The sequence below is a fragment of the Orcinus orca genome, chromosome 9 (assembly GCF_937001465.1).
Source record: "Orcinus orca chromosome 9, mOrcOrc1.1, whole genome shotgun sequence".
NCBI lineage: Eukaryota > Metazoa > Chordata > Mammalia > Artiodactyla > Delphinidae > Orcinus > Orcinus orca.
In genome coordinates, this window is record NC_064567.1 from 100,402,876 (window position 1) to 100,415,358 (window position 12,483).

A 12,483-nucleotide genomic window follows, 5' to 3' on the forward strand; every position below is an offset into this window, starting at 1 on the left:
ACTTTATTCTTCATTTTCAAAATTGTTTTGGCTATTCTAGGACCTTTGCATTTCAAATATATTTTAGGATGATTGTCAATTTCTACCAAAAAAAAGGGCCATTGAGATTTTTTTTATTGAAGTGTAGTTGGTATAGGAAAGTGATTCAGATATATATAGACATAGATATAGATATAGATACAGATATTTTATATTCTTTTCCATTATGGTTTATCACAGGATATTGAATACAGTTTCCAGTAGGACATTGGGATTTCTTTTTTAAATTATGATTACATTGATCTTTGGTTAATTTCAACACACACATATGTCATATCTCTCCAATTATTCAGATCTTTGATTTCTCTGAGCAATGTTTGTCTTTTTTATAGTACAAGTCTTGCACTTATTTTTTTAAAAAATATTCCTATATATTTTGTCCTTTTTGATATTATTTTAAATGATTTGTTTTCTTAATATTATTTTCTGTTTGTTCATTGCTAGTATATACAATACAATTGATATTTGTATGGTATTATTGTTTTCTGAGACTTTGCCAAACTCATTTATAAGCTCTAATAGCTGTGTGTGTGTGTGTGTGAATTCCTAGGGATTTTCTACTTTCAGGATTCAGAATTATGTTGTTGGCACTGCTCTCAGCCCCACCTTAACTGTGGGTAAGCCAGCAATTGATCCTGGAGCCTCTCAGGTATTGTTTTCACCAGGTCACCAGCGTAGAGCCACTGAAGTCAGGTTCCAAGAATTGCAGTAATTACGGATCTGGACCTGCTGTGGGTGCTATGGGGGCAGCTCAGACTCTGGCCTGGCCCAACCCCCATGTGTATGTGACCATAAAGTCTACAGCTGCTAAAGCTAGACCTGTCTTCGTTGAGGGAACATTCATTGTCCATTCAGATGTTCTGTAGGCACTGACTTAGAAACTAATGAAACTTAAAAGCTTTTGCACAATGAAGGAAACTATAAACAAGACGAAAAGACAACCCTCATAACAAGAGAAAATATTTGCAAACGAATCAACAAGGCAAAGGATTAATCTCCAAAATATATAAACAGCTCATGCAGCTCAATATTGAAAAAAAACAAATATCCCAATAAAAAAATGGGCAGAAGTCCTAAATAGACATTCCTCCAAAGAAGACATACAGATGGCCAAGAGGCACATGGAAAACTGCTCAACATCACTAATTATTAGAAAAATGCAAACCAAAACTAAAATGGGGTGTCACCTCACACCAGTCAGAATGGCCATAATTAAAAAAATCGACAAATAACAAATGCTGGGGAGGGTGTGGAGAAAAGGGAACCCTCCTACACTGTCAGTGGGAATGTAAATTGGTGCGGCCAGTATGGAAAACAGTATGGAGGTTCCTCAAAAAAACTAAAAATAGAGTTGCCATATGATCCAGCAATTCCACCCCTGGGCATATACCCAGACAAAACTATAATTCAAAAAGATACATGCACCCCTATGTTCGTAGCAGCACTATTTACAATAGCCAAGACATGGAAGCAACCTAAATGTCCATCAACAGATGAATGGATAAAGAAGATGTGGTATATATTTATAATGGAATATTACTCAGCCATAAAAAAGGATGAAATAATGCCATTAACAGCAACATGGATGGACCGAGAGATTATTATACTAAGTGAAGTAAGTCAGAAAGAGAAAGACAAATACCACATATATCACTTATATGTGGAATCAAAATTACTGCACTAACGAACATATCTATGAAACAGACTCACAGACATAGAGAACAGTCTTGTGGTTGCCAGCTGTGAGGGTGAGGTGGGGAGGAAGGATTGGGAGTTTGGGATTAGCAGATGCAAAGTATTATAAATAGGATGGATAAACAACAAGGACCTACTGTATAGCACAGGGAACTATATTCAATATCCTGTGATGAACCATAATGGAAAGAATACAAAAAAGAATGTATATATATATATATATATATATATATATATATGTATCTGAATCACTCTGCTGTACAGCAGAAATTAACACAACATTGTAAATCAACTATACTTCAATAAAATTAAAAAAATAAAAAATCAAGAAATATAAACAAACATATTTGTTAGAGACATGAAGGAAACACCAAAAGAAGCTGCAAAGGTAAAGAAAGCAGATCCCTCTAGTGAGAGGGAAACTGGAAATCAGGAACAGACGCGGCCTTTTTAAAGACATAAGCCTTATAAAACTACTTGTGTCTTCAACCAATGTTTATGCATAACTTTGATAAAAATAAAAACTCTAAAAAAAAGACATATCTTGCACTATTAAATGACAAGTTTGAAAATATCTGCAATGTTCTGTAGCAATGATTTTCATTTTTCTACATCCCCCTATACTGTCTACTTTGTAGATTATAATCTGCTTTTCCATACATTCTATCTCTGGTAAAATTAATGCTAGTTCAAAATATAGATTTATCACACTTATGAAAAATGGTAATTAACTAGTTCTGTAACCTTGAGCAAGTAATATAATTTCTCTGGACTTTCATTTCCTCATCTTTAAAATAAAGGTGTTGGAATAGATTATCTTAAATGTTCCTCCCAGTTCTGCCATTTTGTGATATGCTATAAAATAAACTCACTGTCCATTTAGGTTTGTCTCCAGTAACATGATATATATAGCTTCCTTTTATGGATGACTATGACCTTTAATGACCTTGAGATAGCTTCCCCAGATTCACATATTACAGCTAATAGATGTATGTGCATTCAGCTCCAATTGACATTACAGCATCTGGGGAAAGAAGAATTGGACCTGTGATCCAACTGATATTTTGGTATTTTTGATATTTTACAATCTTTGCTTCTAAAAATCTATACCTAGTAATAAAAATGTACTAAATGCTTCTTTTGGTGCCACTCACAGTTAAAGTCAGTTTCGATGATGCTGTCTGTAAAAATAAATTTGAAAATAAAACTAAGAAGATCATAGGGAAAACGTCTGTTTGTATTTCCTAGGGATGAATCTGCCTGGAAGCTGTTCTTTCTCTCTCAAATCTGAAAAAAGCAAATAAAACACCCTTCTGTCATGCTGAGAAGAGAAAGTTAGGGGATCCTTGGGATGTGTGAGACAGAGCATCACTTAGATCAGATGTTTTCATCCAGAGTGTCAGAACTCAGCTGGAAGTGTGGATCAGCTGGGAGAAGGGAACTGGGCACTCTGTAACAAAAACATATTTTTTTTCTAAGATCTAGCCTGACAGGAAAAAAATAATACAAAACAAAACTTGTACACATGTAAACCTGGGTATCTCTTCAGAAAAAAGATAGACCAGTCTCTGTGAGGGCCATGACGTTAGGCAGGGCAGAGCAATTACAGACCAGCAGATGAAGCAGCCGAGTTCTCAGAGTGACATGAAAAAAGTACTACCAGGAAGAGCCTGGCCACATGATCACATGATGAGGGCAAGGGTCCCATCTGGGACTGGGGAGTGTGTGAACTGGCCTTTGTGACCATACAGTAAAAGAAAGAAATGTGGACCTAAAATTGAAAGTACAATGCAATGCAGAACAATATCATAAAGGGGAATGGATATCTTTATAAGGGGATGCAATTACAAATCTACAAAGGTCAAAGAGAGAGTTACTCAGTACTGGGAGTATATCATCAATAATAGCAGCTTTCTATTGTGTTGAGTAGTAAATCTTTACAACGTGATTATTGTGTGCAGAAGAAATCTGAGAACCAGTGCAAACTGTCAGATCAAAATGGAGCCACAGAATGTGACATTTTTAAGAGCGGAATATAACATAAAAACTCTTTCTCATTTTTTAGAATCTTTACTGAGAAAATAAAATAAAATAAACAAGACAATGCCTGTATAAGATAGTGGATCATAAATTTTGGTGAGCAGTAGTATTACCTGGGAAATCATTAAAGACATGATTGCTGAAGCCCCATAATCTCCCCCTTGGAGATTATGACTCCCTAGGTGAGCACTAGATCCTGAACCTTTATAAGATCTCCAGGTGACTTACATGCATTCCAGAGTAAGATCTCTATGACCTGTGTTCATGGTCTCATACATTCACATACTATTTATATATGGTTGGGTTTATTCTCATAGTGGCTACTTTTCTGAAGGTTAAAGGAATGAACACATGCAAAGTGATTAAAACAGTGTTGGACACATTGTAGTCACTCTTAAGTGTTAGCCGTATATGCTCATAGACATGCGTCCAGAGACAAATGTGTATTATGTATGTGTGTGTGTTATGTAAATACTTTTGTCTAAGAAAATTAGGTACACATAAAGTAAATGAAGCAGAATGTCCTGGATTTCTCTGTCAAGTAATATTTTGCTGTTCACTAAAGCTGTGAATTCTTAATATCTTGTCCTGAGACCAGAAGCAGATAATAGAGCAAACAGAGGTCATTGTAATGTAGCTCATGCAGGGACCCCAACAAAACAGAGAACTGCCTGTAGTAGATAGATAAATTCCATTTTTCTTGTTGTTTAGATTTGGATAAATATACTGAAATATGGGTGAAGGCAAGATCAATTTTCAGTAAGAAAAATTGCTTTGGGAAATCGCCTAACTACTATTAGCATATTAGATCTGTCCTTTTAAATATTTTTCATCAGTTCCAACTACTGCAATAAAATTCTCATGTGCGATTTAACTGCAACATTAATGAAGTTGATTGGACTATAACATGCAGGGTCAGTTTTATCACCCCTTAAACCCCAGAATTAAAATATTTTTATCCCAACCACTAAATGAAAGAACTACTTCCTTGGGTGTTTCCTAAGGGGGGGGGGGGAAATGGAGAAAGTTAGCCTAATTTAATTCTTGATAAGATCTTTAAAGCCTGAATGTCACAAAACGTAATAGAAAACCTACTTTTTAATTTAATTTCACAAAAGTAACTGTAAAATCTCTGCAAATTTTATTCACCATGAGTATGATTTTTCCAATGCAGAATATTAAACCTGGTGAATAACGTCCTTTGGAGCTACAATAACTCAAGTTGCTAAGGTATTAAAAATTGTGTCCCGGGCTTCCCTGGTGGCGCAGTGGTTAAGAGTCCGCCTGCCGATGCAGGGGACGCGGGTTCATGCCCCGGTCCGGGAAGATCCCACATGCCGCGGAGCGGCTGGGCCCGTGAGCCATGGCCGCTGAGCCTGCGCGTCCGGAGCCTGTGCTCCGCAACGGGAGAGACCATAACAGTGAGAGGCCCGCGTACCGCAAAAAAAAAAAAAGAGCTATGGGAGGGGTTGTTAACATAAAGATTTCATAGGAGTGAGGCAGCTGGCTGAGAAATGTTGAGAGTAATGACAATTCAGGGGAACTTCTACTGCATAAGGTACAAAAGTCATTAAAGGGGGTCCCCACAATGATTTTCCTGGTGACCTTAACGAAAAGGGCAGTGGCCATAACGCTAAAGCAAGGGGGTATCCTCATGCCACAGGGTCCAGTGCTGGCTGTTATACCCATGGTCAACGGTGGTCCTTGTGATTTGGGTGAGTACCCCAAGGGCAGTTCATTTCTTTTCATATACAAATAGGAAAAAGGGAATCCAGTCATTGGGATGTCCAGGGGCAGTTAGGTTCATCAAGTTATCCCTTAAGGCACTGAAGGTTCTGTTGCCAGTTCTTCCCATAAAATTGGGTTGGATTCTTATTGTTGAGTAAAATATACAGAAATCTGGCTACAAGAGAGAAATTTGGAATCCAATTTTGATATTGGAAAACCTCTCAGTTGGTGCTTAGTTTTGGGCTTGTGGAAGCTTAGGAAAGCATGAAGTCTATCTGGATCCAAGTGTAGCCCTGGTTCTGATATCAAATACCCTAAATATCAAACCTGGGTTTGGGCACACTGCAATTTTTCTTTGATGACCTTATGTTCCTTTAAGGCTAAAAGCTTTAGCAAGTGGATGCTCTCTTCCTGTGAAGAGGAAGACCGTCTAGACCAACCTTCAGCATTTGTGAGAAAAAAGGACTCTTAGTATAACCCTGAGGTGTTAGTGTCAAGATGAATTGTTGTTTTTTTCCAAATGAAGGTAGAAAGGTATTGGCTAGTTCATCAGTGGAATACTAAAGAATGCACTGCATAAATCAATTACAGTAAAGGATTTATTTCTGGTGGGAATGGATGCTAGTAAGCACATGAGGGTTAGGTATAACAGGATTTCGAGAAATAAAAGTTGTTTATTGCTCAGAGGTCCTGGACAAGCTGAAAGAGAATAGCACCCTGTGGGGACCTCCCATGTACAAAAACCTTTCCATGTCCCCTCTTTCTTGTTTGCAGTCCTTCCCTGATTTCAAAAGGGAGATTCAAACAGTTACTAATTAGGGAAGTGAGGGAATGCAGAAACAAAGGAACAGCAGCCTCAAATGGTCTTGAAGTAAACAGCAAGGGCTTGAATTCTTAACACATCATATAGACTCTAAGTAAAGAATAATGTGCCTTGACCATTGCTCTTGCTCTATCCTAGAAAGAAGTTAAGGGATCACAAGACCATGATTTACTAGTTGCTTTGTGGAAACACATAGATCAGTCACAAGCACCAATGACACATCAAGTCAAAAGACAATGCCAGGAAGTCTGCAACTGATGTCTTATCAGGAAGCTGAAATCACAAAGACCTCCTCCTCTTTACCATTTTTGTCTTTAAAATCCTTGCTCCCTAGCCAACCTGCAAGATTGGTTTGAAAAGAGTCTAGGTATCCCATCTTCCAGGTTTGCATATCCTTGACTAATAAACCTTTCTCTGAACCAAACTCCAGTGTTTTAGTTTGTTGGCCTCACTGTGCATTGGGTGCACAAACTTGGGTTAAACAACAAAACTTCTACCCTCAGCTCTTAGGTGTTCTCTCCAGGAAAATAGGAGGGATTAGTACAAGGGAAAATGAGGTCTTGAGCCTTGTAATCTTGTATCAGGGGCTTTCTGCCCAGAAGGGCTTCTTTGTTTACAGGATACTGATTAATTCTGGGGAGAGGATTTGAGGGGTCTATTTGAATCTTGATGGGAGATGCACTGTGAAGTTTGCCAACATTAGTTGGAGATTTTGCCCATAAGGAGGGTGGTAGCTGATTCAAATGATTAGTGCTTCCAGAATCTGCTCTAGTACCATCAGAAATGGAGCAAATGAAAGATGTGGTAGTATCATTTAATTCAGCTGGTGGACTATTTTGATGACTATTGTCAAATTCTAGAATTATTTCTTCCTTTTGGGAGAAAGAAATCCCAGCATGATATTTCTCTAAGAAGTTTCAGCCTAATGAATGTATAGGGGCTGAGAAACTAAGGAGAAAATGGTAGGTATCTCTCAAAAGATCTAAACAAAAGGCAATGGGTTCAGAGACAGAAACCTCTTGAGGTTCACTGGAGATTCCCCACTACCCTAGAGCTGTTTTAGTCCTCTAACGCAGGGGTTGCTTTATAGTAGTGGGGTTGAGCACTGAGAGTGTGGCTCTGGTGTCAATTAGGACTGGAAAAGACTCATCCCTCATCTGAAGAAATGTTTCTCTAAGCCAAATAAGAGGGAGTATTGGAAAGAGCTACCATAATTCTTTGGAGCCCCATCTTTGAGAATTGGGAAGACTTGGAAAAGCTGGTTAGGAGGCTGCAGGTCCCTGAACAGCTTAGATTTGTAACAATCTCTTTTCCAATGTCCTGGCTCTTTGCACTAATAGCAGAAACTAAAAGGTTTTTAGTTTTGTCTACGAGCTTTTGTTTGCTGGAGTTGAAAATTAAGAACTTTGGTGATCTTCCTTCGAGGTGACTCATCTGGAGTGTGAGAATTGGTTTGCCAGATTAACGAAGGCTGGAGATTACATGGTTTCCCTTTCCATCCTCATCATTTTTACTAGAGTGAAAAGATCCTGGTTTAGCCCATTAATAAAGAGAGAGTTAAAAGCTATTCAGGCAGAATCAACATCTGACGGAACACCAGATTAAAAAAATAATAATAACATGAAATCAATTATAATATTCATGAACAGTTTCATCAGATTTTTGTGCATAAGACTGAATTTTGTTCCAATCAACAGCTTTTGGAAAAGCCCTAGGAATTGCTTGTTGAAGTCACCTAGACATTGCCTGAGGCTGATCATATAAGTTAATGGGCTGGTCTCCTGGTTATAATTCTAGAGACCTTTCAGGATTTTCCCAATGAGTGATTTTCATCTTGTGCTGGGCCTGGTCTTTGCCTATAAACATATGAACCAGCTGATGTAAGTCAGAGAAACCAGTTGATAAGTTTGAGTGACTATACTAAATTCCTCAGAAAATCTGTGAGGATCTTTAGTTACTTTGGGAAAATCTTTACTATGGCTCACAGTTTACCCTTAGTCCAGGGAATATAAGAAGTTAAAGGTTTAGCCTCTGGATCCTCAGAAGGCTGACTTTTAAAGGGACAGGTTCTAATAGTTTCAGAGGAAAAGGGGGTGGAGAATTTTAGAGGAAAAAGGGAAGTTCAGTGAGGGAATTAGTATGGGAAAACTAAGGGTATGGGGGGAAGTATAAAGGGGAAGGAGGAAGATGGCAACAGAGGAGGAGCCTGAGACAAGCAGACAAGGAAGAGGAGCCTGAGGCTTCAGATGCCCCTTTTCTTTCTTTAATCATTTCTTGGCCTCAGTTTATCTTAAAATCTTATTTGGCAGCGAGGCAATATTAGGCTCCTGATAATATTTGGAAGCCTCAAAATAACAATCAAAATAGGTGTTCCATTCAGTTTTAGAAATTTTAGAGCCATGGTTGTCCAGTTCAGTTTTAAGAAAAGTAAGTTGGAGGATTTCAAGAGTTTCCCGTAATGACTACTGACGTTCTAAATTGCCTTTGGTTAGGTTGGTTCATTTAGTTAGAAATGGCTATAAGGAAGGATTTCTAACAACAAATATGAAATATGTATTTGGATGGAACAGCATGATAGATATATCTTCTGGGAGCAAGTAACATTGTCATGGAACGGAACACATCCTACAATAATAATACAATTTAAAAAACAATAGAAATTGTAATTCCTGAAAAGTCAAAAGTAATTTCCTGCCAAGAACTACCTGGTAAAGTTGAAAACTGCCCTGCTGTAGAGTATCCAGTGTCAGGGGTAGGTAATCTCTAAACCAGCCCAGACACTTAGGTAATATGTCAGAATGTCAGCTCCAAAAAGTGAGAATCAAGAGTAACTGAGCGTTCTCCAAGTTGCAAACTTACATTGAGGTCTAGGAGAATGCATTTTATATATAATTAAATTGTAACATTAAAACTAACTTTTAAGATAAGGAATGAGGACCTTCCAGTACTTAATTATGCCCTAAGTTTAATTTACACAATTATGGAAGTACATTAAGTTTTTAAGACAATAATATTACTGCATTTAATACAAAACCAGGTCTTCTGAGATAATCATGATGTGTATTCAATAAAGTTTTTTATGTCTTAAACATTTTTATGCTCTCCAAAAGAAATGTTTGCAGAAGAAGATAACACCAAGATGTTGCCCTGGGAGAATGGAGGCATTTTCTTCCTTAAAAGAAGTCTCTGTCAGCATAGATTTTATTTACTGCAAAAATTAGAAAACAGGATTTTTACATATTGCTTGACTCTCTACAAACATGGATGGAATCCTCTACCATACTTAAAGCAACAATGTACTTGTGTGTTCCAAAATATTTTCCCAAAACATGTTATGAAAATTTATTTTGCATTATAATAGTAAATTACACAAAGGTAATTACTGAATAAAATTACTACCATAATTTCAACCACATTATATAACTTTTGTTGCTGTAATTATAAATTGTCTTCTTCAAAGCAAGCTGCTTGTGAATGAAAGAAAGAAAAAAAGGAACTAAAAAAAAGTACTAGGCTCAAAGGGTCTGGGATCATTTGTTTGGCAGTAAGAGAAGACCTTCAAAAATACCAAATGATACTGTTAAAGGACACCAAGGCCTTTGGAGATGGATTTGTCTGATAACTGGAATGAGCATCTATACCAGCTGGAATAATTTCCAGCAAATTTTTAATGTCTTTTAATTCTTCCTACCAACATATCTTTGAACCAAACTGAACAATTTTCATACTGTAATCTAGAACAAAAGCAAACAGTAATTTAATTGACTAATCCAGGTTATTTTACACAATTATCTGTTAGTTACTATTACTTTATCTGAACAATTTCCCTTTTCCCTTGTCATGAGTATGACTGATGGAGAGTGAGGTATTGATGATTCTGTATGGACATTGGTTAATACTTAAGGTCTCCTTTCTTCTTTTAAGAAAAAAAAAACAAAGCAATCAAACAAAAAAATAGGATTGGGCTACATGGTAATGTAAAAACTGGGAAAATACAATGCCTCTCATTGTAGCCACCAGTCATGGTCTGGTGCCCATCCTCTATCACTTGTCCTGACACATACCCCTCCTGATCTTTCTTCAGGTCCATTCTTGTTGAAAAGATTGTTTCCAGGGCAGTAAGTCATCTCCCACTAGTTTCCTTTCTCCTAAGAGCCAGAGGCCATGGAGAGAGGCCAGCTAGTCATTACGCCACTTCCAGATCATCTGACTTGCAAAGACATATTGCTTTTACTATTAAAAAATCAAGCCTTCCCTCTGGTCTGGTTTGTCAATTAAAAAATAATATCTAATCTAAACTTGTTATGACATCTGTATTTCTTCTTCCAAGAGGAGTAAATCATATGCAGGAAAATTGTGACACTTCAGTTAATAACTATTTTATCTTTATCATCCCCAGCCAGTTTTTTTCTGATAATCTTAGAGCAAAATTTAAGAATACTTATAAAGTATCTTCCAAAGGTTTCTTTTAAATAAACAAACAAAAAGAAAACCAGTTTTCTTTGGAAAGTAATGCACATTCAATATAGAAAATGGAAGGAAGGAGAATGAATTTCACAAGCCAGAGATGTGACCTATAGAAACCCTGATTTTCTAAAAACCCCAAAGCTGCGCTGTAGATAAACACTAACCTGTCTCCCTAGGTTCTTAACCACTTATGTATTATTTTAAAAACAAAGCTAAGTTAGGAAACCCTTCTTTGACAGTGTTTAAAATAGATATTTCAATCATTTTATCCACAAAGAAATGAATAATATAAGGATATATAAAACTTTGTTACCATCACATCTTTTCTAATTATTTCAAAGATGATATCTAAATAATTTTAATATAGAATACTGCAATAATTTTATCCTTTGATGCATTCCATTTTCTCCAAACATGTAGCACTAATAGATTAAACATAAAAAGAGAAAACAAAATATATAGCTGGGCTCATATGTAAGAAAATATTCCAGTGTACCATAAACAGAGGAGAAATGCCAGTGGGAAGAGAGCTGATGTGACAGCAGCTGGAATCTTGACAGAGGTCAGTAGGAATGCCTCAGAGTTCAGAAGCCAGAGAGTACAGGACATACTGTGGGGACCCGAGTAGTCTCCCTTTATGAGAGGCATCTCTCATAAATGAGGAAAAAGGGAAAAATGAAGAACTACTGGTAACTTATGGCTTAGGTCTATTTCTTCAGAGGAAATTTGGGAATAGGGAAGAAGGACCAAAACTGTATTGAACTAGCTGGCCTGATAAACCACTGTGTTATCAGAGTAGAAATCAAGCTGATATAGAAGACACCATAAAGCACAGTGGCTTATATAAGATGGGATTTTATTTTTGTCTCCTAACTTCTACATTGAGTAAAGAACTTTATTTACTTGTGTCACTCAGAGTCCAGAATGGCAGGTGTGTTTTGCCATTCTTAGTGTATGGCTTAAAGCTATGGGTTCAGGGCGGAAACAACAGTTGTGTTCATTTCCCAGTCAGTGGAGAAAAGTGAAGAAAAATCTTAGGGTTAAAATTATCTTTGAGGTGTCAGGGAGGAACATTTCCTCTAACCTCTTAGGTTCAGAGTCTGTGTTGAATTAAACTAACAAAAAAAAGATGGAGGAAAGGAGTACAAGTTATTAACATTTTTATATGCACGGGAGTTCACAGGAAAGAAGTGAAACTCAAAGAAGTGATGAGACTTGAGAGCTAATGTTCTCTTCAACAAAAATGGGACTTTTGTGCTTCAAGGAATGATAAGTAAGGGTTATTTCAGTAAGGTTTATTTATATAGCTCTTCATCTCTTGTGATAAGTGTTGTTTCCTCATCCTGGTACAGGAGATTGGGGAAATGAATGCTAACTTCTCAAAGGGAAATTTATGCCCTGATTTTGGGCAGATAAGAGGAGGAAAGAGAAATCTTTCCTTTATCTGTTGATTCTTAATTGCCTTCAACTTATAATAAACCTTATGCCAAAGTGGCATATTTTGGTGTGGTATATCTTGATCTCCCTCAAAGGAATTGACCAGACTGTTTCAACTCACATCCCATCTTCTCTAATGTATTTACATGCTTACCATTAGTTACCAGAAATGTTGTGGAATTTAGTATCTAGCTTGGCTGCCATGGACCCAGCTACAAGTGGTCAGGGTGGACACACCAGGAATGTTCTATTTC